The sequence below is a fragment of the Hyla sarda genome, chromosome 6 (genome assembly GCF_029499605.1).
Source record: "Hyla sarda isolate aHylSar1 chromosome 6, aHylSar1.hap1, whole genome shotgun sequence".
NCBI classification, from domain to species: domain Eukaryota; kingdom Metazoa; phylum Chordata; class Amphibia; order Anura; family Hylidae; genus Hyla; species Hyla sarda.
In genome coordinates, this window is record NC_079194.1 from 113,711,207 (window position 1) to 113,737,192 (window position 25,986).

Consider the following 25,986-nt stretch of genomic DNA (forward strand, 5'->3'; position numbering starts at 1 on the left):
CTCTATCCCTCCCTATGGGCATGCTCCTTATGAGCATGCTCTGCTGTTTTCCTTGTCCCCCCCCCCCTGTCCCCCTCCGTCTCTTTTTCATCTTTGCGGTCCCCTCCTTCCCCTCCGTCTCCCCCCCCCCCCCTGGTGAGCGCGCGTTATATCCGTGGGGTCCCGGTTGCTCTTAGCAACCAGGACCCATGCTACGCCGGACATCGCCGATCGGGCAGATGTCCGGCATTACATCTTTAGACGCGGCGATCTAAGTTCATCACCGCGTCTGAAGGTGTACTTTCAAGCATCCCGGCTGCTCAGTCGGGCTGACCGGGACAATCGCGATCTAATTGCGTTGTCCCGATCAGATGGGAAGCAGCAGGAGGGTCACTTACCTGCCTCCTGCGCGCCCGTTCGTTGATTGATTGCTCCAAGCCTGAAATTCAGGCTTGAGCAATCAATCGTTGATGGCACCGATCATTGCCATGTTACTACATGGCAAGTGATCAGTGTTAGGAGCAGTGTGTGCAGGGTTATGGCTCCTATGGAGCTATAACATTGCAAACAAAAAAAAAATAAAAAATAAAGAATTAAGTCAATAATGGTCATTTAACCCTTCAATAATAAAAGTTTGGTTTGCCCCCTTTTCCCCATCCCCCCAAAAAATTTAAAAATATAAAAATAAATAATACAAAAAATAAATAAATAAATATATATATATATATATATATGAAAATAATAATAAAAAAATAAAAAAATCGATAAATAAATAAAAGTGTATATATGTATGTATATATAGGTATAACTAAAAAAATAAATAAATAAATAAATAAATAAAAATATAAAATAAAAATATGTGTGTTGCAGACATGCATGTATGTGGTATCTCCTCATGCGTGCATGTCTGGGGTATAACAATATGTCGTCGTTTGAAGTGTTCCGTCTATGGCGTGCACGCAAATATAAATAAATGAATAATTCAAATAAAATCATTTTAAATTAAAAGAAATAAATAAATATTAAATTTCATTATACACGTGATATACATAATAAATAATATTGGTCATTTAATATACATATTGCATTTCTGTTTAGCATATTCGGTCAATTTTTCTACTGTATGTATTAATAAACGGCGTTCACAAAAAAAATAAAAAATAAAATAAAAAAAACAATCCGAGAAAATGGCAAGGGTACCGCGGGCTCTTTCGGATTACGGCGCAAACTATTTGAGCTCTCCTATCGTCCCCTCTCATTTACCCAGCTTCTCACTCCGCCCACGCTGGCACCTCTCCCCTTACCACACCCCCCCTGCCCACTGCATCTGCCCCCCCCCCCCATCACCTCTCCGCCCCGTGTTCCCAGATCTCCCCCCCCCCCTTCTTCCTCCTGCCTCTCCAATGCCCCCCGTGGAGGGGTAGTGAGTGTGGTGGCGGAGTGCCCGCGACCCGGCGGTCTCCGACTTGCCTTGTCCCACGCCTGCGGCGGTGGTGAAGTGATTCTTCCAGCTGTTGGCTTCTCCATCTTCTGGAATTGGTGGGTGTTCTGATGCGGGGCTTGGCCCCTTCCCCGGTTAGTGTGCTTATGGCTGCGTTCTGTGCAGTGTTCGTCCTTTTGTTTCGGTGTGTATGTTGAGTTTGGTCTCTGGTTGGGAGTTGGGTACATCTCTTCTTGGGTTCTGGCTGTAGGTCAGTGGTCTGAGCAGCCATCAGTTGAATGTGTATTGTGTGGGAGACAAGAGTTCTAATCCTGCTTTCCTCCTCTATTTCAGGGTGCTTTGGTAGGGTATCATAAAAAAGTAAAAAAAATAAATAAATAAAAAATTTTCTGCGATGAGTGCTCTTTTGGCCTTACGCTCTGGGTGGCCGGGGTTTGGCAGACTTGGCTCCTGCGGCTTGTTCCTTTTCCTGATTCGGTGGGTGCCGCCCAGTTACGGTTTTGTTTCTTTTGGTTTTCTCCCCCTTTTGTTTGGTTAATCTCTCCGTATTTTCCCAATCTCTGGTAGGCATGAGACTTCTGTATGTCGTTTTGGGTGCTTTAGCTGATGTGTTCGGTGGGTAGGTTTTGCTTGAGTCTCTGGGGGTAGGTTCGCTTGAGTCTCTGTTTGCCTTGCCTTGTGAGTTTTTCTGTTCGTGGTGGTATTCCGGAGGGCGATTCTCCTGTGCTCTGCGCTTGTGGGGGTGTGGTTTGTTGTTGCAAGGCTGACATGCAAATTGTGAAGCGTTCCATATTTGGTGCTCGCTTCGGCAGCACATATGTTAAAATTGGAACAATACTGAGTAGATTAGCATGGGTTCCGCATGCCGCGTTGGCGTTGGTCTGCTGCTTTCCTGTGGTCAGGGTATGATTGCTTTTTCTCTGTTTTGGTTTCTTCGGGGCTCGCTAGGTACCCTGGTCACGGTCCTTGCTGGTTTCCTGATTGTTCCACGTGGAATATGGTTCCGGGCGGAGTTTTTTCCTCCAGGTTGTCTCTGGCCGCCGAGGGTGTGTGGTATCTGTGCCCCGCATATGTGCCCCGGGTGCACTAAGGGCTGACGTTTCGGCTGGTTGGGGTTTTTTCATGTGTCGTGCAGTGAACAGGCCTGCTTTCTGTTCCCCGTTGCAGCTCACGGGAAGCTCGCTCTGTTTCCAGATGTGGCCGGTTTGGTTGGTTTGTTGGTGTGGTTTGGTTTCCCAGTGGTGCTGCTGGGTGGTTTAGCCCTGGGTCTTGGTAGTCAGTGGGTTTCTGCCATGCTTGGGTTTTGTTAGCGCTTTTGCCTTGGTATTGGTTGTGGGACTTTGGGTGCTTGCTTCGGCAGCTCATGTTCTGGACTTGTAACGATACTGTGTGGGTTGGCTTGGCCCCTGCGCTTGGTAGCGCTCTAATTTGGTGTTACTTTTCTTCTTTTCTGGGGTGCTTTGTGTGATCGTGGCATGTTGTCGGTCTGACATTCGGGGAGTTGTCACTGATATTACTCTTGCGGATTTCTTCTTGTGTTCGGCTTGTTGTGCCTAGTGCTTCGCTGTTTGGAGTTACTATTTATTTTGGGGTTGTGCTCCCTGGGGTCGGTATTGGGTGTTGACGCTTTGTCTCGTTTTTCTCTGGCAGTGGTTCCGGAGGTTGCTCCCTCGGGCGGAGTCGGAAGGTTTGCCTGTGTGGCTGGCCCGTGGGTCATCGTGGAGTTTGGTTGTCACGATGCCGGCTGGCAGGTAGTGGATCCTCTGTGCCAGAGAGGGATTGGCGTGGACCGTGCTAGTGGACCGGTTCTAAGCCACTACTGGTTTTCACCAGAGCCCGCCGCAAAGCGGGATGGTCTTGCTGCGGCGGTAGTGACCAGGTCGTATCCACTAGCAACGGCTCACCTCTCTGGCTGCTGAAGATAGGCGCGGTACAAGGGAGTAGGCAAAAGCAAGGTCGGACGTAGCAGAAGGTCGGGGCAGGCAGCAAGGATCGTAGTCAGGGGCAACGGCAGAAGGTCTGGAAACACAGGCAAGGAACACACAAGGAACGCTTTCACTGGCACTAAGGCAACAAGATCCGGCAAGGGAGTGCAGGGGAAGTGAGGTGATATAGGGAAGTGCACAGGTGAACACACTAATTGGAACCACTGCGCCAATCAGCGGCGCAGTGGCCCTTTAAATCGCAGAGACCCGGCGCGCGCGCGCCCTAGGGAGCGGGGCCGCGCGCGCCGGGACAGAACAGACGGAGAGCGAGTCAGGTAGGGGAGCCGGGGTGCGCATCGCGAGCGGGCGCTACCCGCATCGCGAATCGCATCCCGGCTGGCAGCGGAATCGCAGCGCCCCGGGTCAGAGGACGTGACCAGAGCGCTGCCGCGGAGAGAGTGAAGCGAGCGCTCCGGGGAGGAGCGGGGACCCGGAGCGCTCGGCGTAACAGTACCCCCCCCCTTGGGTCTCCCCCTCTTCTTAGAGCCTGAGAACCTGAGGAGCAGACTTTTGTCTAGGATGTTGTCCTCAGGTTCCCAGGATCTCTCTTCAGGACCACAACCCTCCCAGTCCACAAAAAAAATTTTTTCCCTCTGACCTTTTTGGCAGCTAAAATTTCTTTGACCGAGAAGATGTCCGAGGAGCCGGAAACAGGAGTGGGAGGAACAGATTTGGGAGAAAAACGGTTGAGGATGAGTGGTTTGAGAAGAGAGACGTGAAAGGCATTAGGGATACGAAGAGAGGGAGGAAGAAGAAGTTTATAAGAGACAGGATTAATTTGACACAAAATTTTGAAAGGACCAAGATAGCGTGGTCCCAACTTGTAGCTAGGGACACGGAAGCGGACATATTTAGCGGAGAGCCATACCTTGTCTCCAGGGGAAAAAACGGGGGGAGCTCTTCTTTTCTTATCCGCGAACTTCTTCATGCGTGAAGAAGCCTGTAAGAGAGAATTTTGGGTCTCTCTCCATATGATGGAAAGGTCACGAGAAATTTCATCCACAGCGGGCAGACCAGAGGGCAAGGGAGTAGGGAGGGGGGGAAGAGGGTGACGGCCGTACACCACGAAAAATGGGGATTTGGAGGAAGACTCAGAGACCCTGAAGTTATACGAGAATTCGGCCCATGGGAGGAGATCTGCCCAGTCATCCTGGCGGGAGGAAACAAAATGTCGCAAATAATCACCCAAGATCTGGTTAATCCTTTCTACTTGTCCATTGGACTGGGGATGATATGCAGAAGAAAAATTTAATTTAATCTTGAGTTGTTTACAGAGAGCCCTCCAGAATTTAGACACGAATTGGACGCCTCTATCCGAGACAATCTGCGTAGGCAACCCGTGAAGACGAAAAATGTGTACAAAAAATTGTTTAGCCAACTGAGGCGCAGAAGGAAGACCAGGAAGAGGGATGAAATGTGCCATTTTGGAGAATCGATCAACGACCACCCAAATAACAGTGTTGCCACGGGAAGGGGGTAAATCAGTAATAAAATCCATACCAATCAGAGACCAAGGCTGTTCGGGGACAGGCAGAGGATGAAGAAAACCAGCGGGCTTCTGGCGAGGAGTCTTATCCCGGGCACAGATAGTGCAGGCTCGCACAAAGTCCACAACATCCGTCTCCAGAGTCGGCCACCAATAGAAGCGGGAGATGAGTTGCACAGATTTCTTGATACCCGCATGACCTGCGAGATGGGAGGAGTGACCCCATTTGAGGATTCCGAGGCGTTGGCGAGGAGAAACAAAGGTCTTTCCTGGAGGAGTCTGCCTGATGGAGGCAGGAGAAGTGGAGATCAGGCAGTCAGGTGGAATGATGTGTTGCGGAGAGAGTTCAACTTCTGAGGCATCCGAGGAACGAGAGAGAGCATCGGCCCTAATGTTCTTATCGGCAGGACGAAAGTGAATCTCAAAATTAAATCGGGCAAAGAACAGAGACCACCGGGCCTGGCGAGGATTCAGCCGTTGGGCAGACTGGAGGTAGGAGAGGTTCTTGTGGTCGGTGTAGATAATAACAGGAGAACTTGATCCCTCCAGCAGATGCCTCCATTCCTCAAGTGCTAATTTAATGGCTAGAAGCTCTCGATCCCCAATGGAGTAGTTCCTCTCTGCTGGAGAGAAGGTCCTAGAGAAAAAACCACAAGTGACAGCATGCCCGGAAGAATTTTTTTGTAGAAGAACAGCTCCAGCTCCCACTGAGGAGGCATCAACCTCCAATAGGAAGGGTTTGGAAGGGTCAGGTCTGGAAAGGACGGGAGCCGAAGAAAAGGCAGACTTGAGTCGTTTAAAGGCGTCTTCTGCTTGAGGAGGCCAGGACTTGGGATCAGCATTTTTTTTGGTTAAAGCCACGATAGGAGCCACAATGGTAGAAAAATGTGGAATAAATTGCCTGTAATAATTGGCGAACCCCAAAAAGCGTTGGATAGCACGGAGTCCGGAGGGGCGTGGCCAATCTAAGACGGCAGAGAGTTTGTCTGGATCCATCTGTAGTCCCTGGCCAGAGACCAAATATCCTAGAAAAGGAAGAGATTGGCATTCAAACAGACATTTCTCAATTTTGGCATAGAGTTGGTTGTCACGAAGTCTCTGAAGAACCATACGGACATGCTGGCGGTGTTCTTCTAGATTGGCAGAAAAAATTAGGATATCGTCCAGATATACAACAACACAGGAGTATAACAGATCACGAAAAATTTCATTGACAAAGTCTTGGAAGACGGCAGGGGCGTTGCACAGTCCAAAGGGCATGACCAGATACTCAAAGTGTCCATCTCTGGTGTTAAATGCCGTTTTCCACTCGTCCCCCTCTCTGATGCGGATGAGGTTATAGGCGCCTCTTAAGTCCAATTTAGTGAAGATGTGGGCACCTTGGAGGCGATCAAAGAGTTCAGAGATGAGGGGTAAGGGGTAGCGGTTCTTAACCGTGATTTTATTAAGACCGCGGTAGTCAATGCAAGGACGTAGGGAGCCATCTTTTTTGGACACAAAGAAAAATCCGGCTCCGGCAGGAGAGGAGGATTTACGGATAAAGCCCTTTTTTAGATTCTCCTGGACATATTCGGACATGGCAAGAGTCTCTGGGGCAGAGAGAGGATAAATTCTGCCCCGGGGTGGAGTAGTGCCCGGGAGGAGGTCGATAGGGCAATCATAAGGCCTGTGAGGAGGTAGAGTCTCAGCTTGTTTTTTGCAGAAAACATCCGCGAAGTCCATATAGGCCTTAGGGAGACCGGTTACTGGAGGAACCACAGAGTTACGGCAAGGGTTACTGGGAACCGGTTTTAGACAGTTCTTGGAACAAGAGGACCCCCAACTCTTGATCTCCCCAGTGGACCAATCCAGGGTAGGGGAATGAAGTTGAAGCCAGGGAAGTCCAAGGAGAATTTCCGAGGTGCAATTGGGGAGGACCAAAAGTTCAATCCTCTCATGATGAGATCCGATGCTCATAAGAAGGGGCTCCGTGCGGAAACGTATGGTACAGTCCAATCTTTCATTATTTACACAATTGATGTAGAGGGGTCTGGCGAGACTGGTCACCGGGATGTTGAACCTGTTGACGAGAGAGGCCAAAATAAAATTTCCTGCAGATCCAGAGTCCAAGAAGGCCACTGTAGAGAAGGAGAAGGCAGAGGCAGACATCCGCACAGGCACAGTAAGACGTGGAGAAGCAGAGTAGACATCAAGGACTGTCTCACGTTTGTGCGGAGTCAGCGTACGTCTTTCCAGGCGGGGAGGACGGATAGGACAATCTCTCAGGAAGTGTTCGGTACTAGCACAGTACAGGCAGAGGTTCTCCATACGGCGTCGTGTCCTCTCTTGAGGTGTCAGGCGGGACCGGTCGGCCTGCATAGCCTCCACGGCGGGAGGCACAGGAACAGATTGCAGGGAACCAGAGGAGAGAGGAGCCGAGGAGAAGAAACGCCTCGTGCGAACAGAGTCCATATCTTGGCGGAGTTTCTGACGCCTTTCGGAAAAACGCATGTCAATGCGAGTGGCTAGGTGAATAAGTTCATGTAGATTAGCAGGAATTTCTCGTGCGGCCAGAACATCTTTAATGTTGCTGGATAGGCCTTTTTTGAAGGTCGCGCAGAGGGCCTCATTATTCCAGGACAATTCTGAAGCAAGAGTACGGAATTGTACGGCATACTCGCCAACGGAAGAATTACCCTGGACCAGGTTCAACAGGGCAGTCTCAGCAGAAGAGGCTCGGGCAGGTTCCTCAAAGACACTTCGGATTTCCGAGAAGAAGGAGTGTACAGAGGCAGTGACGGGGTCATTGCGGTCCCAGAGCGGTGTGGCCCATGACAGGGCTTTTCCGGACAGAAGGCTGACTACGAAAGCCACCTTAGACCTTTCAGTGGGAAACAGGTCCGACATCATCTCCAGATGCAGGGAACATTGGGAAAGAAAGCCACGGCAAAACTTAGAGTCCCCATCAAATTTATCCGGCAAGGATAAGCGTATCCCAGGAGCAGCCACTCGCTGCGGAGGAGGTGCAGGAGCTGGCGGAGGAGATGACTGCTGAAGCTGTGGTAGTAACTGTTGTAGCATAACGGTCAGTTGAGACAGCTGTTGGCCTTGTTGCGCTATCTGTTGTGACTGCTGGGCGACCACCGTGGTGAGGTCAGCGACAACTGGCAGAGGAACTTCAGCGGGATCCATGGCCGGATCTACTGTCACGATGCCGGCTGGCAGGTAGTGGATCCTCTGTGCCAGAGAGGGATTGGCGTGGACCGTGCTAGTGGACCGGTTCTAAGCCACTACTGGTTTTCACCAGAGCCCGCCGCAAAGCGGGATGGTCTTGCTGCGGCGGTAGTGACCAGGTCGTATCCACTAGCAACGGCTCACCTCTCTGGCTGCTGAAGATAGGCGCGGTACAAGGGAGTAGGCAAAAGCAAGGTCGGACGTAGCAGAAGGTCGGGGCAGGCAGCAAGGATCGTAGTCAGGGGCAACGGCAGAAGGTCTGGAAACACAGGCAAGGAACACACAAGGAACGCTTTCACTGGCACTAAGGCAACAAGATCCGGCAAGGGAGTGCAGGGGAAGTGAGGTGATATAGGGAAGTGCACAGGTGAACACACTAATTGGAACCACTGCGCCAATCAGCGGCGCAGTGGCCCTTTAAATCGCAGAGACCCGGCGCGCGCGCGCCCTAGGGAGCGGGGCCGCGCGCGCCGGGACAGAACAGACGGAGAGCGAGTCAGGTAGGGGAGCCGGGGTGCGCATCGCGAGCGGGCGCTACCCGCATCGCGAATCGCATCCCGGCTGGCAGCGGAATCGCAGCGCCCCGGGTCAGAGGACGTGACCGGAGCGCTGCCGCGGGGAGAGTGAAGCGAGCGCTCCGGGGAGGAGCGGGGACCCGGAGCGCTCGGCGTAACATTGGTGTGTATTTCTTGGTCCGCTTTGGTGGCTCCTGCGACTTGGTCACACTCACGGTAAGGCGTTTGCGAGTGGTTGGTGGTGTGGTGGCCGGGATGTCTACAGTGGAGGGGGGTCCCGGAGGTTCCAAATGTGTCTGTGGATAGGGGATTTGTTTTTGGTACCTGGAATGCCCTTTGTAGTAACCTTCCGGGCTCTGATGTTTATTCGTATTTCGTTTTCATATGATGTGATGACGGAGGTTGACTGCTGTGTCACCTCTCCAAGGAGGTTCGAGATTTGGGCTGTGTTCTCTGTGCATCCAAATAACATTCTTAGTACATGACGCTGGGTATCTTCACCTGTTCATGTGAATCACCTTCTATTCAAAAAAAGGAGAAAACAGGTGGGTGACTTTCCCATTGTGCTGCGACCCAGTGGGGTGCGGTTGGCGCATGGCGGGGGGTAATTTTTTCTTTTCTACTTTGCGGTTGGTGGGATGTTGGTGCGTACCTAGGGGCTGGGCCCGCGAGTGGGTGGCCTTGCTGTAGGCGAACGGTTTTTCCTATCAGTTTTGGGTCACTTGGTGGCAGCTGCGGGTCGGATTTTTGGTTGTCGCTTTTGCGTCGTTTTGCTCATCCGAGGTTTGCGCTGGCTTTTTTCGGGGCTATGTGGATGGGGCACTTCCTTTCTCCTCATCTGGGACTGGGGTGTCTGTTTTTTGGGTGCCTATTTTGTGCAATTTGCGACACAGTAATAAAAAAAAAAAAAATTATAAAAATTAAAGGCCCCCTTTTTTGTCCGAGACTGCTTCGGCGATCCAGGTAGCGCAGCTTGTGCTGCATGGGGGTCAGCAAATGACAGTTTTTTCGGGTTGTCGTCCTATTGCTTGACGGGGCGGCTGTGGGGCGCCCCCCCCCCCTTTTTTTTCTTTTTTGCTCCACGCCCCCGATTATTCAGTTTCGAGTTTTTTGTCTGTTTTGGGTTTTGCTTTTCTTTGATAGGATGGGGTGTTGTGAGTTTGAGATTTGCCCTCTTTTGTATCGGGGCCGGCGGAGATGGCTTGGTTTCCGGAGAGGGTAGCTCAGCGCGTGGGGCGCTGGCGATCTGCATGTTGCGTTGCTATTTTCGCCCAGTTTGATGTTTCCCATATGTGTTATGTTTTGCGAGTGGTTTTCCGCAAGGTGGTGCGAGTGCTGCGGCTCTCTTCGATGTATGGGTGAGTCTGAGAGATGTGTTCGCACAAGAGTTATTAAAAAAAATAAAAATAAAAAGATTAATAAATAAAATGAATGAATACAAATTTATATAAGAAATAGGTCCTGGCGGCAGGTACCTCGGTTTTCCTGGAGAGGAAACGTGTTGGGCGGTTTTCCTGGAGAGGAAATGTGTTGAGCGGATTTCCTGGAGAGGAAATGTGTTGGGCGGATTTCCTGGAGAGGAAATGTGTTGGGTGTGTCCGGGGGGCTGAAGTGGCCCCAGGTGTTGGCTATCCAGTATCTCTTGGGTGGGGGTCGAAGCCCAGTGTAGGGCTAACTGGTCTCCTCCGTGGCGGTAAGAAGACGGTGAAAGCGGGGTCAACCCGGGGTAGACCTCCACACAGGACAGTGTGGCAGCACCTCTCGGGTTGGCAAGAAGCCAATCGGTGTCTTTGTTACAGTTAAATTGTTATTTATATAAGTAATTTTATAAATAAAGCTGTGGCCGATCCCCACCCATAAAAAGTTGAATTGTTGTTGTGTCAGTTATTATTTAATTAATTATTGTAATAAGGGGGAGGGGTAGTTATAGCCTGCTAGGAGCTAATTGGGTCTCAACAGTCTGGAGGGGCAAGCTGTGCATAACTAGCTTGCCCCCTGACTGGTGAGCAGTTAAGGGGTTAAGAAATATACAGGCAAGGTTTTTAGCCCCCTCCCCCGTCTGTAAAAACTTGTTGGTAACTATAGTGGTATGTCCCATGGGTGGGGGGGAAGGAGTGCACCAATCAGGGGTCTAATAGTTTCCCGGGCTTTCAGTGGCCCTCCCCTGGGTATTTATAGCTGTGGTGCCTCCCTTCCCCCTCAATCTGCCCAGGACCCGGAGTTTTGCCCTCCCTCCCTCCCTTTTTGTATCTTTGTTTATTGTAAGTCACAGCTTGGCGGTAAGAAGACGGTGAAAGCGGGGTCAACCCAGGGTAGACCTCCACACAGGACAGTGTGGCAGCACCTCTCGGGTTGGCAAGAAGCCAATTGGTGTCTTTGTTACAGTTAAATTGTTATTTATATAAGTAATTTTATAAATAAAGCTGTGGCCGATCCCCACCCATAAAAAGTTGAATTGTTGTTGTGTCAGTTATTATTTAATTAATTATTGTAATAAGGGGGAGGGGTAGTTATAGCCTGCTAGGAGCTAATTGGGTCTCAACAGTCATTAACTAATAAGCTGCAGTGTCTTTGGAAGATGACCAGCCCCATCAGCCCCCTCTCTTAAAGGGGCAGCAGGGCTGGTCGGAAGCCCATAGGAAATGTTTTATTTTTAAACTTCACTCCCTGCGGTCGGGGCCGGAGAGTGGGGAGTTAATCCGGCCCTGCTTAATGCAATAAACCCCCAACCTCCCTATAATCACATCTCTCTCTCTCTCTCCTTCATGCATCCGTCTACCTTCCAGAAATACCCATAATATAATACGCACAATATAATAATACAAATAATACTCATATCAATAAATAAATACACTGCTCAAAAAAATTAAGGGAACACTAAGATAACACATCCTAGATCTGAAAGAATGAACTAATCGTATGAAATACTTTCGTCTTTACATAGTTGAATGAGCTGACAACAAAATCACACAAAAATTATCAATGGAAATCAAATTTATCAACCCATGGAGGTCTGGATATGGAGTCACACTCACAATCAAAGTGGAAAACCAGACTACAGGCTGATCCAACTTTGATGTAATGTCCTTAAAACAAGTCAAAATGAGGCTCAGTAGTGTGTGTGGCCTCCACGTGCCCATATGACCTCCCTACAACGCATTGGCATGCTCCTGATGAGGTGGCGGATGGTCTTCTGAGGGATGTCCTCCCAGACCTGGAGTGAAGCATCCACCAACTCTTGGACAGTCTGTGGTGCAACGTGGCATTGGTGGATGGAGCAAGACATGATGTCCTAGATGTGCTCAATCGGATTCAGGTCTGGGGAACGGGCGGGTCAGTCCATAGCTGACTGCTGACACACTCCAGCCACATGAGGTCTAGCATTGTCTTGCATTAGGAGGAACCCAGGGCCAACCACACCAGCATGTGGTCTCACAGGGGGTCTGGGGATCTCATCTCAGTACCTACTGGCAATCAGGCTACCTCTGGCAAGCACATGGTGGGCTGTGCGGCCCCCCAAATAAATGCCACCCCACACCACTACTGACCCACCGTTAAACCTTCATGCTAGAGGATGTTGCAGGCAGCAGAACATTCTCCACGGCATCTCCAAACTCTGTCACCTCTGTCACATGTGCTCAGTGTGAACCTGCTTTCAACTGTGAAGAGCACAGGGTGCCAGTGGCGAATGTTCTCTGGCAAATGGTGTTCTCTGACAAATGCCAAACGTCCTGCACGGTGTTGGGCTGTAACCACAACCCCCACCTGTGGACGTCGGGCCCTCATACCACCCTCATGGAGTCTGTTGCTGCCCTCATACCACCCTTATGGAGTCTGTTGTGACACATGCACATTTGTGGCCTGCTGGAGGTCTTTTTGCAGGGCTCTGGCAGTGCTTCTCCTGCTCCTCCTTGTACAAAGGCTGAGGTAGCAGTCCTGCTGCTGGGTTGTTGCCCTTCTACGGCCTCCTCCATGTCTCCTGATAGTGTCTCCATGCTCTGGACACTACGCTGACAGACACAGCAAACCTTCTTGCCACAGCTTGCATTGATGTGCCATCCTGGATGAACAGCACAACCTGAGCCACTTGTGTAGACTCCATCTCATGCTACCAATAGAGTGAAAGCACTGCCAGCATTCAAAAGTGACCAAATCATCAGCCATGAAGCATAGGAACAGAGAAGTGGTCTGTGGTCACCATCATCAGAACCACTCATTTATTGGGGGTGTCTTGCTAATTGCCTATAATTTCCACCTGTTGTCTGTTCCATTTGCACAACAGCATGTGAAATTGATTGTCAATCAGTGTTGCTTCCTAAGTGGACAGTGGGATTTCACAGAAGTGTGATTGACTTGGAGTTTCATTGTGTTGTTTAAGTGTTCCCTTTATTTTTTTGGGCAGTGTATAAGCAGTCCACCTTACATCCCAACAGATGGTAACACCCGGGATGCTCCAGCAGAAGCCGAAAAGCTAACTTAATGTCAGTCTTGGCCATCAAGGCATTCTGTCTAGCTTCACAAACCAACATCACAGCCCTATTGAAGGACATGTTGAAGACAGAAACATCCTCCTTGGAGATGCCCTCCTTCACCAACGAGTCCTTTGAATAAGATAAATGATGTATCAGGCGAAACTTACCCGTCTTCTTAGGTATCACACCCAAGGGGGAAAAGTGGAAGTTCCGAAAAGGAGAATGTAAAAAGGGGCCCATAATTTTGCCCAAATTAACTTCTTCATCAACTTTCTGGATTACAGTCAGAGGGCTTTTCCACATTGGGCCTAAGCTCTTCGTTGAACTAAGGGCCAAATGTCTATATATTGGTTGGTCAAAATGTATTTTTATCCCTTCCTCAGGGGACTAATATCACAAAAATAGGCCTCCTTATGCTCACTGGCTCTAACAGGAGGGAGGGCACTTGGCCATGATAGACTCCAACACCAGTGAACCTGTCTCTCTACCTCTTTCCAATCCCCTTGCACTCCTTAAACCCTGGCAAAGTCAAACCCACTAACAGAAGCTTAAACTGGAACCAACGGACTAGAATCTGGAGCATCCGGCACTGCACAAGAAACAGCTCCTGCCTGGAGCTTCATCGACTGGGTAGCCGATCCGGACTCTTTGATCACAAGTGGAACTCTGGGAAGAGGACCTTGAAGAAGATCTCACAATAATGCGCTCACACTGGTGGGGACAGATACACTGATGCTCCATTACAGTGGGGGTGGGGGGGGAGACACCAACTTATCAGTGGCATCATAATACTTGGCCGCCCTCTACTCGGTACCAGTACAAACTGCAAGCACGGAGGGGTCCAGGACCACAGGGGCAGCTTCAGCGGAAACGCCTTTAACCAATGCATCCCCAGCTGCTAGAGGATGCAGCCTAGGAATTGCCCACACATGGCAGGAACAGCAGGGCAGCGGAGCATGGTAACTGACATTCAGCAGCATGTCTACATGACTGAGCTGTGCCAGCAGGTGGGTGTGCCTCATGGAGCCCAGATCACTATGCCTTCTGGCATGGCAGGGAGTTACCGAGTCTGGGGGGACGGAATCAGAGGAGGACTCCTAAGGCCTTCAAGAAGCTGTGACAGAAAGCCCTCATCTGCCTTTGCTCGCTCTTGTACGCGTGCAAGGAGCTTGTCAGCCATCTAACCAGAGCAGAGGGAAAGCTCCACAGATCCTGCTCATAGTGCTGGTGAGTACCAACATGGGCAGGAAATGGCACTTGCTGGACTATGCCCCCACCATTACTGCAGCCAATAGGGGTATTCCTATCTCCTAGATCTGCTCTAGCTGTAACCCTTTCCTTCACTTTTCTCTAAAATTGCCTTCGCTAATACAGTGACCCCCCGACAAACGATGGCCCCAACATACGATAATTTCAACATACGATGGCCTCTCAGAGGCCATCGTATGTTGAAGGCCGCATCAACATACAATGCATTTATATATCGGGGCCATTGCATAAACGGCTATCCTGCAGCGCAGACTGCTTCGCTGCCACTGGATATCTGTTTAAGGTGCCCTATGTGCTGCGGTGATGATCACTCACCTGTCCCCGGCGCTCCGGACCGTCCTCTTCAGGGTCCCCTGCATCGCCGTCGCTCTCCTTCTTCGTCATCACGTCGCCGCCCACGACGTCCCGTTATCCAATAGGAGCGGCGTGCGCAGCGATGTGATGACAGCGATGAGGAGCGACAATCCCAGGCAGCAGTGATGGTCCGGAGCGGCAGGGACACCCCGGGGACGCGGCGACAGCGATGCAGGGTGACATCAGGGGCAGCGGTGATGGTCCGGGGCAACAGGGACAGGTGCGTTTAACTTCCTAAACCTTACATTGCAAGGATCCCTCAACATACAATGGTTTCAACTAACAATGGTTCATTTGGAACGATTTTCCATCGTATGTTGAGGGATCACTGTACAGATGCCCCTGGGCAAATTCATGGTAAAATGATAGTCATTCCTCTTCTGCATTTTAGCCCCGACAGTGCTCACTGCCATTATTATGTTTTGCAAAAATTAGGTTGCGAAGATTTTGAGATGGCTCTTTGCTTTTACCCATCATGAGATGTGTCCTGTGTGACACCTAGGCAAGGTGATCTTTTTGTAGGCCATGAGTTAGGACTAAACCAGGTGATAAATTTGCACTGACAAGGGGCTGGTTTCCTTGTCTTTTTGCAACTCCCTTTCTTGTTGTGTTCAATCTTTTTTCCTGTGTCATTTTACATTATTACACATTACTTAAAGGGGTTATCCGAGAAATGACACAGATTATAGTAAGTGACTCCTCTGTGGATTCCTGGTCACCCACACTATAACCCAGTTCATTGGGTTAAGTGTGGGTGATCAGGGTGACAGTTTTCCTTTAACCCCTTAACGACGCAGGACGTATATTTACGTCCTGCGCCGGCTCCCGCGATATGAAGCAGGATCGCGTCGGTCCCGGCGCTCATCAACGGCCGGGACCCGCGGCTAATACCACACATCGCCGATCGCGGCGATGTGCGGTATTAACCCTTTAGAAGCGGCGGTCAAAGCTGACCGCCGCTTCTAAAGTGAAAGTGACCCGGCTGCTCAGTCGGGCTGTTCGGGACCGCCGCGGTGAAATCGCGGCGACCCGAACAGCTTACAGGACACCGGGAGGGCCCTTACCTGCCTCCTCGGTGTCCGAACGGCGAATGACTGCTCCGTGCCTGAGATCCAGGCAGGAGCAGTCAAGCGCCGATAACACTGATCACAGGCGTGTTAATACACGCCTGTGATCTGTGTAAAAGATCAGTGTGTGCAGTGTTATAGGTTCTATAACACTATAAAAAAAAGTTAAAAAAAAGTAAAAAAAAGTGTTAATAAAGGTCATTTGACCCCTTCCCTAATAAAAGTTTGAATCACTCCCCTTTTCCCATAAAAAATATAAAACAGTGTAGAAAAAAATAAAAATAAACATATGTGGTATCGCCGCGTGCGTAAATGTCCGAACTATAAAAATATATCATTACTTAAACCGCACGGTCAATGGCGTACGCGCAAAAAAATTCCAAAGTCAAAAAAAGCGCATTTTTGGTCACTTTTTATACCATTAAAAAATGAATAAAAAGTGATCAAAAAGTCCGATCAAAACAAAAATCATACCAATAAAAACTTCAGATCACGGCGCAAAATGAGCCCTCATACCTCCCTGTATGTGGAAAAATAAACAAGTTATAGGGGTCAGAAGATGACATTTTTAAACGTATACTTTTTCCTGCATGTAGTTAGGATTTTTTCCAGACGTGCGACAAAATCAAACCTATATAAGTAGGGTATCATTTTAACCGTATGGACCTACAGAATAATGATAAGGTGTAATTTTTACCGAAATATGCACTGCGTAGAAACGGAAGCCCCCAAAAGTTAAAAAATGGCATTTTTTCTTCGATTTTGTCGCACAATGATTTTTTTTTCGTTTCGCCGTGCATTTTTGGGTAAAATGACTAATGTCACTGCAAAGTAGAATTGGCGACGCAAAAAAATAAGCCATAATATGGAATTGTAGGTGGAAAATTGAAAGGGTTATGATTTTTAAAAGGTAAGGAGGAAAAAGCGAAAGTGCAAAAACTGAAAAACCCTGAGTCCTTAAGGGGTTAAGGAGAAAAGAAGGAGAGTTATCAGCCCAAGTGCAGTAAACTCCCTGTAGCGATGAGTGCCCACAGCCTCGGTCACTGACTTGTCTACTTTGACAGAAGTTCCCAAGATCTCTGGAAGTTAGAGTCCTGGAAATTAGAGGAGGCAACTTAAAATGTATTAATAAGATATATGATATACGGTAAGTCAGAAATGACTGTTACAAGGGACAACTCTGTGTTATAATTTGTTATTGTTTTTGTAAGTATTTAAATGCCCCCTAGCACCAGCCCTACTGAACAGATGATCAGGCGAGAACTGGGTTGTGAATGAGGCAGAAGAAAGTTTCAGACAATAATAAACATCTGATATTTTGCAGTACTCCCCGTCCTTCTCTTCAGACAGTCATTTGTGGGTATGGCTTGTATTCAAACAGATTTTGCCTTCCAATTCAATACATATTAGCAAATGTTGTGTCAAACTGAATTAAATGGATCTGAACATTTTATTGTTATCTGATGTAAATTAAAAGCAAAAGTAGGGTGTAGCCGAATTTCTCTAGAAATCTTGGTTCCTTGGTAAATCCATTTAACTTGTTAATGTCAACAACAAGCTAAGCAGATGGTTGTCATCTGGATAAAGCAAACAAAGTATTAGTGCAAAAAATTGGATTTTCTCCTATGCCATTGGAGGTAACCAGAGGCCTATGAATTCTCTCCCTGCAGCCCCTCTTTTGAGTCAGTGTTTGCTGCCCCCATACATACTAAGAGCCATGGAGGAAATCATGAGGTTGACAGGGGTTTATTTAGGTAATAGGGAGCTTTTGGGGTTTAATTTGGGGTATGGTGGAATAGATTAGGCTAATGGAAGTAGGGAATGGTAGTATTTTAAATTGTATAGGAAGTAGAATGAATAGGTGAGGGGCATATTTATGGAGGGGCATTCTAATAACTGATGAAGAAAGTGAGATCAGTTAGTGGTGGGATGTGAATCAACAAGGAGATAAAGGGGGAGTGGTGCAGTTGCCCATAGCAACCAATCAGATTGCTTACTTTATTTATCAGATGCTTCTTTAAAAATGAGAGACGCAATCTGGTTGCTATGGGCAACTGCAGCACTCTTCCTTTGCACAGGTTTTGATTAATCTCTCTCAATAGTGCTCCCAGCTCCTGGAGAAATTTTTTTTTTAAAAAGTTACAATTTAATCGGTAGGCATTAAAATCCAAATAAAGCGAAAAAGGATAAGAAAATCACAGAAATGCCATTGGTCATGATTAGAAACGATATACAGTATAGTTTGAAACATGTTTTTCCTTTTTTTGCTTAATTTGGATTTTAATGCACATCTATTTTGATGCACACCTATGGAGCCATGGCTCCATTCACCCGTTATCCTTCTTATTTGATTTATGTAAGTCACCAGACTTTATGCACGGAGGTCGTTCACAAGCCTGCAAGAGCACGATGACGTCAGAGCTGCTTCTGCCGTACTCTGTCTAGCTAATAAATATTCATAAGGAAGCGGCACATGGGCAGTAGTCACTGAACAGAGGTTTATGAATTTTTAGTAGCCGGATGGAGTGAGAAAGAAGATTAGTTAGTGTGGGTAACATTGATGACAAAATACCTTTAATATCTACACACTTACTACAAGTACCCTAAATCTAATATATCCCCATGTTAATATAATATGCATTAGTTATATAAATAACAAGTTCATGTACATACCGTAATTTCATAGAATAATCTATGGATAAAAACTACAACACATGTAACCGTCTATAATTTTAACGGTAGGTTTATTGAACAGTAAGAGACAGAATAACAAACAATCCAGAAAAATGCATTAAAAAATATATATATATATGAATTAATTTGCATTTTATTTGATCCCCTACACATTATCAAGATTTCTGGCTCTCAGGAGACTTTTCTACAGGTAATGAGCTGAGATTAAGAGCACTCTCTTAAAAAGAGTGCTCCTTATCTCAGCTTGTTACCTGTATAAAAGACATGGCCAAGACCATATAGCCATCCAAGGATTTCAGGGACAATATTTTAGACTTACACAAGGCTAGAATGGGCTTCAAGACCACCGCCAAGAAGCTTGGTGAGAAGATTACAAAAATTGGTGCGAGTATTAGCAAAAGGAAAAAACACGAAATACCTGCCAATCTCCATTGGTTGAAAAGATCCATGCAAGATCTTACCTTGAGGAGTTTAGTTTAAATGATCATGGGAACAGTAAGGAATGGGGCCAGAACTACACGGGAGGATCTTGTCAATAATCTCAAGACAGCTGGGACCACAGTCACCAAGAACACAATTGGTAACAGATTACACCATGAAGAACTAAAATTCTGCAATGCTGCAAGATCCCTCTGCCCAAGAAAGCACTTGTACAGGACCACCTGAAGCCACTGAAAAAGGGGCATTCACACAACAGTTTTGAAAAATCCAAACATATTTACTAATGTTCCCACATAAAATGTGGTGGATTTGAGCTCTGGAAAACCTGACAGCTCAGAGCAGTAGGAAAATGTGCAAAACTTAAGGAACTTTAGTAAATACTGTGGAAAAAAAATCTTACAAAGAAAACTACCCTCCATTCTTAGCAAATAAAGTCCAATGATTGTATAGATAAAAGAACCCCTTTTGGGGCCTTTAGATCCAAAGGCTTGCGGTGGTACCATAATATTCTGAACAATACAGAATATTTGGAGGGAAGATGTCATACTGACACTCAGCCAATCATTGGCCAAGGTAGGCCAATGATTGCCTGAGAGGCAGTATGACATCCCTGCGGCCAGTGATTGGCTGAGAGGCAGTATGACACTCTAGGCCCTGAAGTCACTTTGGGCCAAAGCATCGTGCTTTCTCACAGGAAGAGGATCACAGCCGGGGACTAGAGCAAGACACCGCGGCACCGCGGATGCACTGAAGCTAAGTAAAGCTTTATGAATGTACAACAAAAATAGAGAAACATAGCTGCACGTTCACCATTTGTATTTTGATCTACTTGCTTCTCAGCATAATTTCAAAAACTAACAGGTTGTTAGTATACATTTTGAACAAAAAGTACAAACCCACTTGCCACGTCAAGGCCACCTAGTCAGAGTGGGTCCCTAACCTGACACTGGCGTAGCACCAGGCGGTGACCACTGCCTCCGAGACACCAAGCCCACTGGGGAATGACCCAGTGGCCAGGCAGCCCCTCTGCTGCCTGACCAAGCCCCTGGCTCTGGACCACACCACCCCACAGACAGAGCATCACAAAAACAATGGCCGCCACAGAGAACCACACCAGTGTAAAACCTACTATGTGCTCCCTGCCAAAGCGCTGGGAGAATGTAAGGAGGAAACCCTCATGCAGTCTCCTCCCAGTTAAAAATGCCTAGGCCAAATGGGTGGATGGAGTGCTGGCCATGGAAGGAGAGAGAGACTACAAATGGATAACAAAAATTGGTCAGGCAGCAGTGGGGCTTGCTAGCCACTGGGTAATTCCCCCGGTGGATTAGGTGTCTCGGAGGCAGTGGTCACCGCCCGGCGCTATGCCAGTGTCAGGTTAGGGACCCACTCTGACTAGGTGGCCTTGACGTGGTGAGTGGGCTAGTACTTTTTGATCAAAATGTATACTAACAACCTGTTAGTTTTAGAAATTATGCTGAAAAGCAAACACCGTAGATCAAAATACAAATGGTGGATGCGTGGCTATGTTTCTCTATTTTTGTTGTACAAAGGTTTATGAATGCTAAGTAATCATTGAGCAGAGACCAAGCTGCAACTGGTCACAACTCTTTGCCTGTAATAGGGCTCTACAGGTATGATTGACAGGCAAAGAGGCTGGGATTTAGAAGCCTGTGGAGAGTAAATACATACAGAGAGCTGTGACTTGGCCTTGGCCTCTAGTTGTGTATTGGCCTCTGCCCCGATGATTACTTAGGATATATTAGCATACCTTGCTGCAATGAACACATGGTAGTAAGCCTTTTTAAAGCTCATGCCCTGCCTTTGCTTTTATGTCCTCAAATGTGCTGGCAGGTTCCCTTAACCGATCTGCTCCCTGTAATTGCCAATCAGACTCCCAACACTTGTGGAAGCTGTCATTTTGCCATTTAAATTCACTGATAGCATCATGACATTTAAAGGGTCAGATGACTGATATCAACATGACTGCAGTCGATACCTGCCATCTATGATGCAAGCTCAACTTCTGAGCTTAGTCCCTGATCACATGCATGACGTATATACAAACGTTGTGTGTCGTGAAGAAGTTAATTAACTTTTTACATTGCACCCAAAATTTTATGGCTCCTAACTAATATATTAGACACATTTTTCATATTGTTCCATTATTGCTTGCATGTATGGTATGCCCTTGTGTTCTGGTAGTTAAGGACACAGGGCGTACCTGTACCGCTGTTTGAAGCATGCCCAAGAGCTGAGCGTGCTTCATAAACAGTGGGTCCTGATTGCTATCAGCAGTTATCACAGTTAATGATGGACATCGCCGATCAGGCCAATGCCCGGCCTTAACCCTTTAGACACCACTATCAAAATTGATTGCACCATGTTAAAAAAAAGTTAAGTATAAAGTATCAAAAAGTCCCATCAAAACAAAAATGGTAGCAATAAAAACTACAGACCACGGCGCAAAAAATGAGCCCTCGTATAGGCCTGTATGCAGAAAAAAAAAGATGTATAGGTCAGAAGATGACAATTTTAAAAATACAAATTTTGGTGCATGTAGTTATAATTTTTTATAGTAAAATAAAATGAAACCTACATAAATTGGGTATCCTTGTAACAGTATATAATCAGAATAAAGATAAGGTGTCATTTTTACCGATGTATGTAGCTGTATGCTTCACAGGAAGTTGTATTTCTTTCTGGAGTTCTTTTCAGTCTGACCACAGTGCTCTCTGCGGACACCTCTGTCCATGTCAGGAACCTTTCCTGCTCTTGACAGTTCCTAATACCGACAGAGGTGTCAGCAGACAGCAGTGTGGTCAGACTGAAAAGAACTCCAGAAAGAAACACAACTTCCTGTGGAGCATACAGCAGCTGATCAATACTGGAAGGATTAAGATTTTTAAATAGAAGTAATTTACAAATCTGTTTAACTTTGTGGCACCAGTTGATTTTAACAAAATTGTTTTCCACAGGAGTACCCCTTTAAGGCTTTCTAAAAGTTGCGAGTTATTCCTGCAGGCCTGGCCGCTTCCAACTAGTAAGAGCCTTTTTGGGGGTATATGCTCAATATAAACAAAAAACTTGAAGGGGATCAGGCCTTAAAGGCAAGATAGGAAGGGAACATTTATATACACAAATCTATCAATTGTACTAATCACAGGATTCTATTCTGTTTTCCATCACTAGAAGGAGCTTTATAGGTTTTTAAACTACAAGTGAAACTTCTTTAAGATGACTTGAACTACAAAAAAATTTTCTTCTAGAAGGGTCGTCTTCTAAAATCATACATCAAAATCATACATGTGGCCTTTAGCAATTCTTTAACCTTGTGTAAATAATATCTGGTAAATATTATGTACAGGATGGGCCATTTATATGGATACACATTAATAAAATGGGAATGGTTGGTGATATTAACTTCCTGTTTGTGGCACATTAGTATATGTGAGGGGGGAAACTTTTCAAGATGGGTGGTGACCATGGCGGCCATTTTGAAACCGGCCATTTGGAATCCAACTTTTGTTTTTTCAATAGGAAGAGGGTCATGTGACACATCCAACTTATTGGACATTTTCAAGAAAAACAATGATGTGCTTGGTTTTAACGTAAATTTATTCTTTCATGAGTTATTTACCAGTTTCTGACCACTTATAAAATGTGTTCAATGTGCTGCCCATTGTGTTGGATTGTCAATGCAACCCTCTTCTCCCACTCTTCACACACTGATAGCAACAACGCAGGAGAAATTCTAGCACAGGCTTCCAGTATCTGTAGTTTCAGGTGCTACACATCTTGTATCTTCACAGCATAGACAATTGCCTTCAGATGACACCAAAGATGAAAGTCTAAAGGGGTCAGATCGGGAGACCTTGTGGGCCATTCAACTGGCCCACGACGACCAATCCACTTTCCAGGAAACTGTTCATCTAGGAATGGTCAGACCTGACACCCATAATGTGGTGGTGCACCATCTTGCTGGAAAAACTCAGGGAACGTGCTAGGTCCGAGCATTCCTAGATGAACAGTAATGAAGTGGTCAGAAACTTGTAAATAACTCATGAAAGAATAAAGTTACATTAAAACCAAGCACATCATTGTTTTTCTTGTGAAATTCCCAATAAGTTTGATGTCACATGACCCTCTTTCTATTGAAAAAACAAAAGTTGGATTCAAAATGGCCGACTTCAAAATGGCCACCATGGTCACCACCCATCTTGAAAAGTTTCCCCCCTCACATATACTAATGTGCCACAAACAGGAAGTTAATATCACCAACCATTCCCATTTTATTAAGGTGTATCCATATAAATGGCCCACCCTGTAGATAACACAAGTTCTAACACTAGGGGGTAGTGTGGAAAAGCATTTCTCCATTCCTATTCAATCCAATGTAGGAAAATCCTGAAATGCAATCTTTTCTTCAGACATGGAACCAATATGTCTCCATTGTTTCAACACAGCTTACAGGGGTCATATTGGTGTCAGAGATGATCTGATGTGACACTGTGAATACCACGAGAAAAGACAGCAGCCTCCATCAGAGTCTTGGTGTTCAGATTGCCATATGCAGGCATTACTTGGGGTTTGTAAATATACTGTGTAAAGTTAGGACAATTTTGAATTGTACAAGTGTAGAGAATGTTTACTCACATCCACATGGGGCCCTTAAGTTCAGTGCGCCTTGAAATTTGTGCTGCTTTGCTATATCTTAATGGGGACTACATGGGGACTAGATTGTCACACTGTGTAAGGGACATACTATAGAGATGTCAGCGATTTGGGAGGAATGTCAATGTCTGACTCAGTGACATGCCACCTGGTCGGGGTGATGGAGAGCTTCTTGCTGCAGGCACTTGTAAAGTGTTATTGTATTAGGGTCTGGCCTATGTGACCCGAACGACTGACCCCGCTGACTCAGACACATTCCAACCCCTGTAACTCACCTGCAGCTCAGACAATCCATTCTTTGCTTCTTGTTAGGAGCCCCTGTCCTGTTATTCATACCATTAAGATCCTGGGAAACAGTGGTGTCTAAAGATCCTGAAAATAAAAACATAAGATCCCCAGAAAATGGAGCACAGGCTAAGTGTTCACTATCCTCACCGCCATATGGTGCCCTGTGTTCAGAGAACATATAGACAATCAGTAATTGTGCCTTTGTTTCCTTGACCTTCACATACCCCTGTGGTCATGTTTGTGTATTCTGCAACAAAAACACCGTAAGGCTTCTGCATACCTGGAAATTGTCTGACATTACTGAAAACTCTATTTTTGGTAGTATAACCCCCATTCCCATTGTTCTATAGGGTCATCCATCTTATAATAGTGGTTTACTAGTGATTAATATTGATGACCTACCCTTGATGACCATAAAACTGTAAAGAGTAGGGGTTTGTCCTTATGGCCCCCTATAATCCTTATCTTCATCAATAGAGATCCCAGGAATCATGGATAGTGAAGCACACCCTGAACGCACCCAGGTACATATGCAAGGGGGTGGTTTTTAACTGTCTTCTTGAGCCTCTTTCAACTGTATGGGCATCTGTATCAACTGTGGTTGATGACTTTTGTGAGCACCTACTAAGGGGGTGTTGTCAGGCCCAAGGCCTGATTATGGAAACATACATGTGTTTTATAATTATATCTGTCTAAACTAAGACATGGGTGAGGGGTCATTCAGACGGTGTATCCTTTGTTTTTAGTGCATTGCATTTTATTGGGGATCTGGCTGTTTATTTGTATCTCCTTTGAAGTCATGCACTCTGGTCTCATCATATAATCAAAGAGATAAGGGGTCAGGGAGAGAGATGCCCCACCTGGTGGGATCAGAGGGGGGGGGGGATGGAGTTTCCCTCCAAAGAAGCAGATAAGACTTAAAATGCTGGACTCAACGGTTGAACTTCATCTTTTGTTTTCTGAACTTGTCTTGCCAAACTCTTTTATATATTTTTATACCTGTTTGTCATTTGTTTCTCTATTTTTATTTAGTCAGCACTGTGATACCCTTTATCAGATTAAATGTTTAATTAATCAGCTCTGGTCTTTGATCTCTAAATATATGAGATCACCTTTCTGAAGGAGGCTCTGGTAAAACACGTTTATCTAAGGGTTAATTTGGTGACTTGCTGGGACTAGTAGTGGATACCCAGAGGTCTGGCGGCTTTAACCCTTGCACCATCACACTCTCTCTAATGTCTTGGCTGGACCGATAGGGTGTGATCGTAACAGGTGTTTACAGTTAAAAGTGGCGCTTATTCATTAGGCCAAAGGCAGCTTTATGCCTTCAGCCACTAGATGTCTGGAGCATCTCTTGGGGGCACACAAGCACAGGATCACGTAACTTATCTTACGCATTATGTATCCTAAAAAGAAGGGATACTTCAGGACCACTAGTGGCGGCAGACATGAAACTTCTAATGGTTACCTAGAAGAGTGTCAGTGACTGCTTGTGCATATCATTCCACCTCACCATCTTGATGGTGGGGAAAACTGCCTACTGGGGCCTATCTACAGGTGGAACCTACCTTATTGGGGTCTATCTACAGGGGGAAACTACCAACTGTGGGACCATCTATAAAGAAACTATCTACTTGGGGCTAGCTACAAGGGGAACCTAACTATTTGGGGTTCATCTACAAGGGTAAGTACCTTCTGGGGGATATCTATAAGGGGAACCTACCTATTTGGGGTCTATCTACAGGGGTAAAGTATCTACTGGGGGGTTACCTAAGGGGAAAAACTACCTACGGGGGGGGGGGGGGCATATATGAGGTAAACCTGTCTATTTTGGGGCTATCTAGAGGGCAAACAGACCTACTTAGAGGCTATCTACAGGGGAAATATACCTACTGGGGGATATCTACAAGGGGGAACTAACTACTGGGGCGGGTCTATCTTATGGGGAAAAATACCTACTGGCAGCCTATATATTGAGGGGATATGTACTGGGGTCACTGGAGAAACTACCTACTGGAGGCACCTATTGTGTGTGCTGGGGACCTGTCTACTCACTAGAGGGACCAACTTCTTCCTAGGGATATCCACCTACCCCTTCCCCCCTCAAACCA

The 25,986-nt window shown here is 46.7% G+C and overlaps 1 protein-coding gene across 1 annotated transcript in view; it reads right to left on the reverse strand.

The window, feature by feature from the left end:
- The window catches only part of LOC130275981 (IgGFc-binding protein-like), a 94,536-nt gene extending 70,580 nt beyond the window's left edge, over positions 1 to 23,956 (reverse strand). The window contains exon 1 of the mRNA XM_056524737.1: positions 23,863 to 23,956. The gene's annotated coding sequence lies outside the window, so the exon portion shown is untranslated. The remainder of the gene's footprint in view (positions 1 to 23,862) is intronic.
- Positions 23,957 to 25,986: the final 2,030 nt, after the last annotated feature.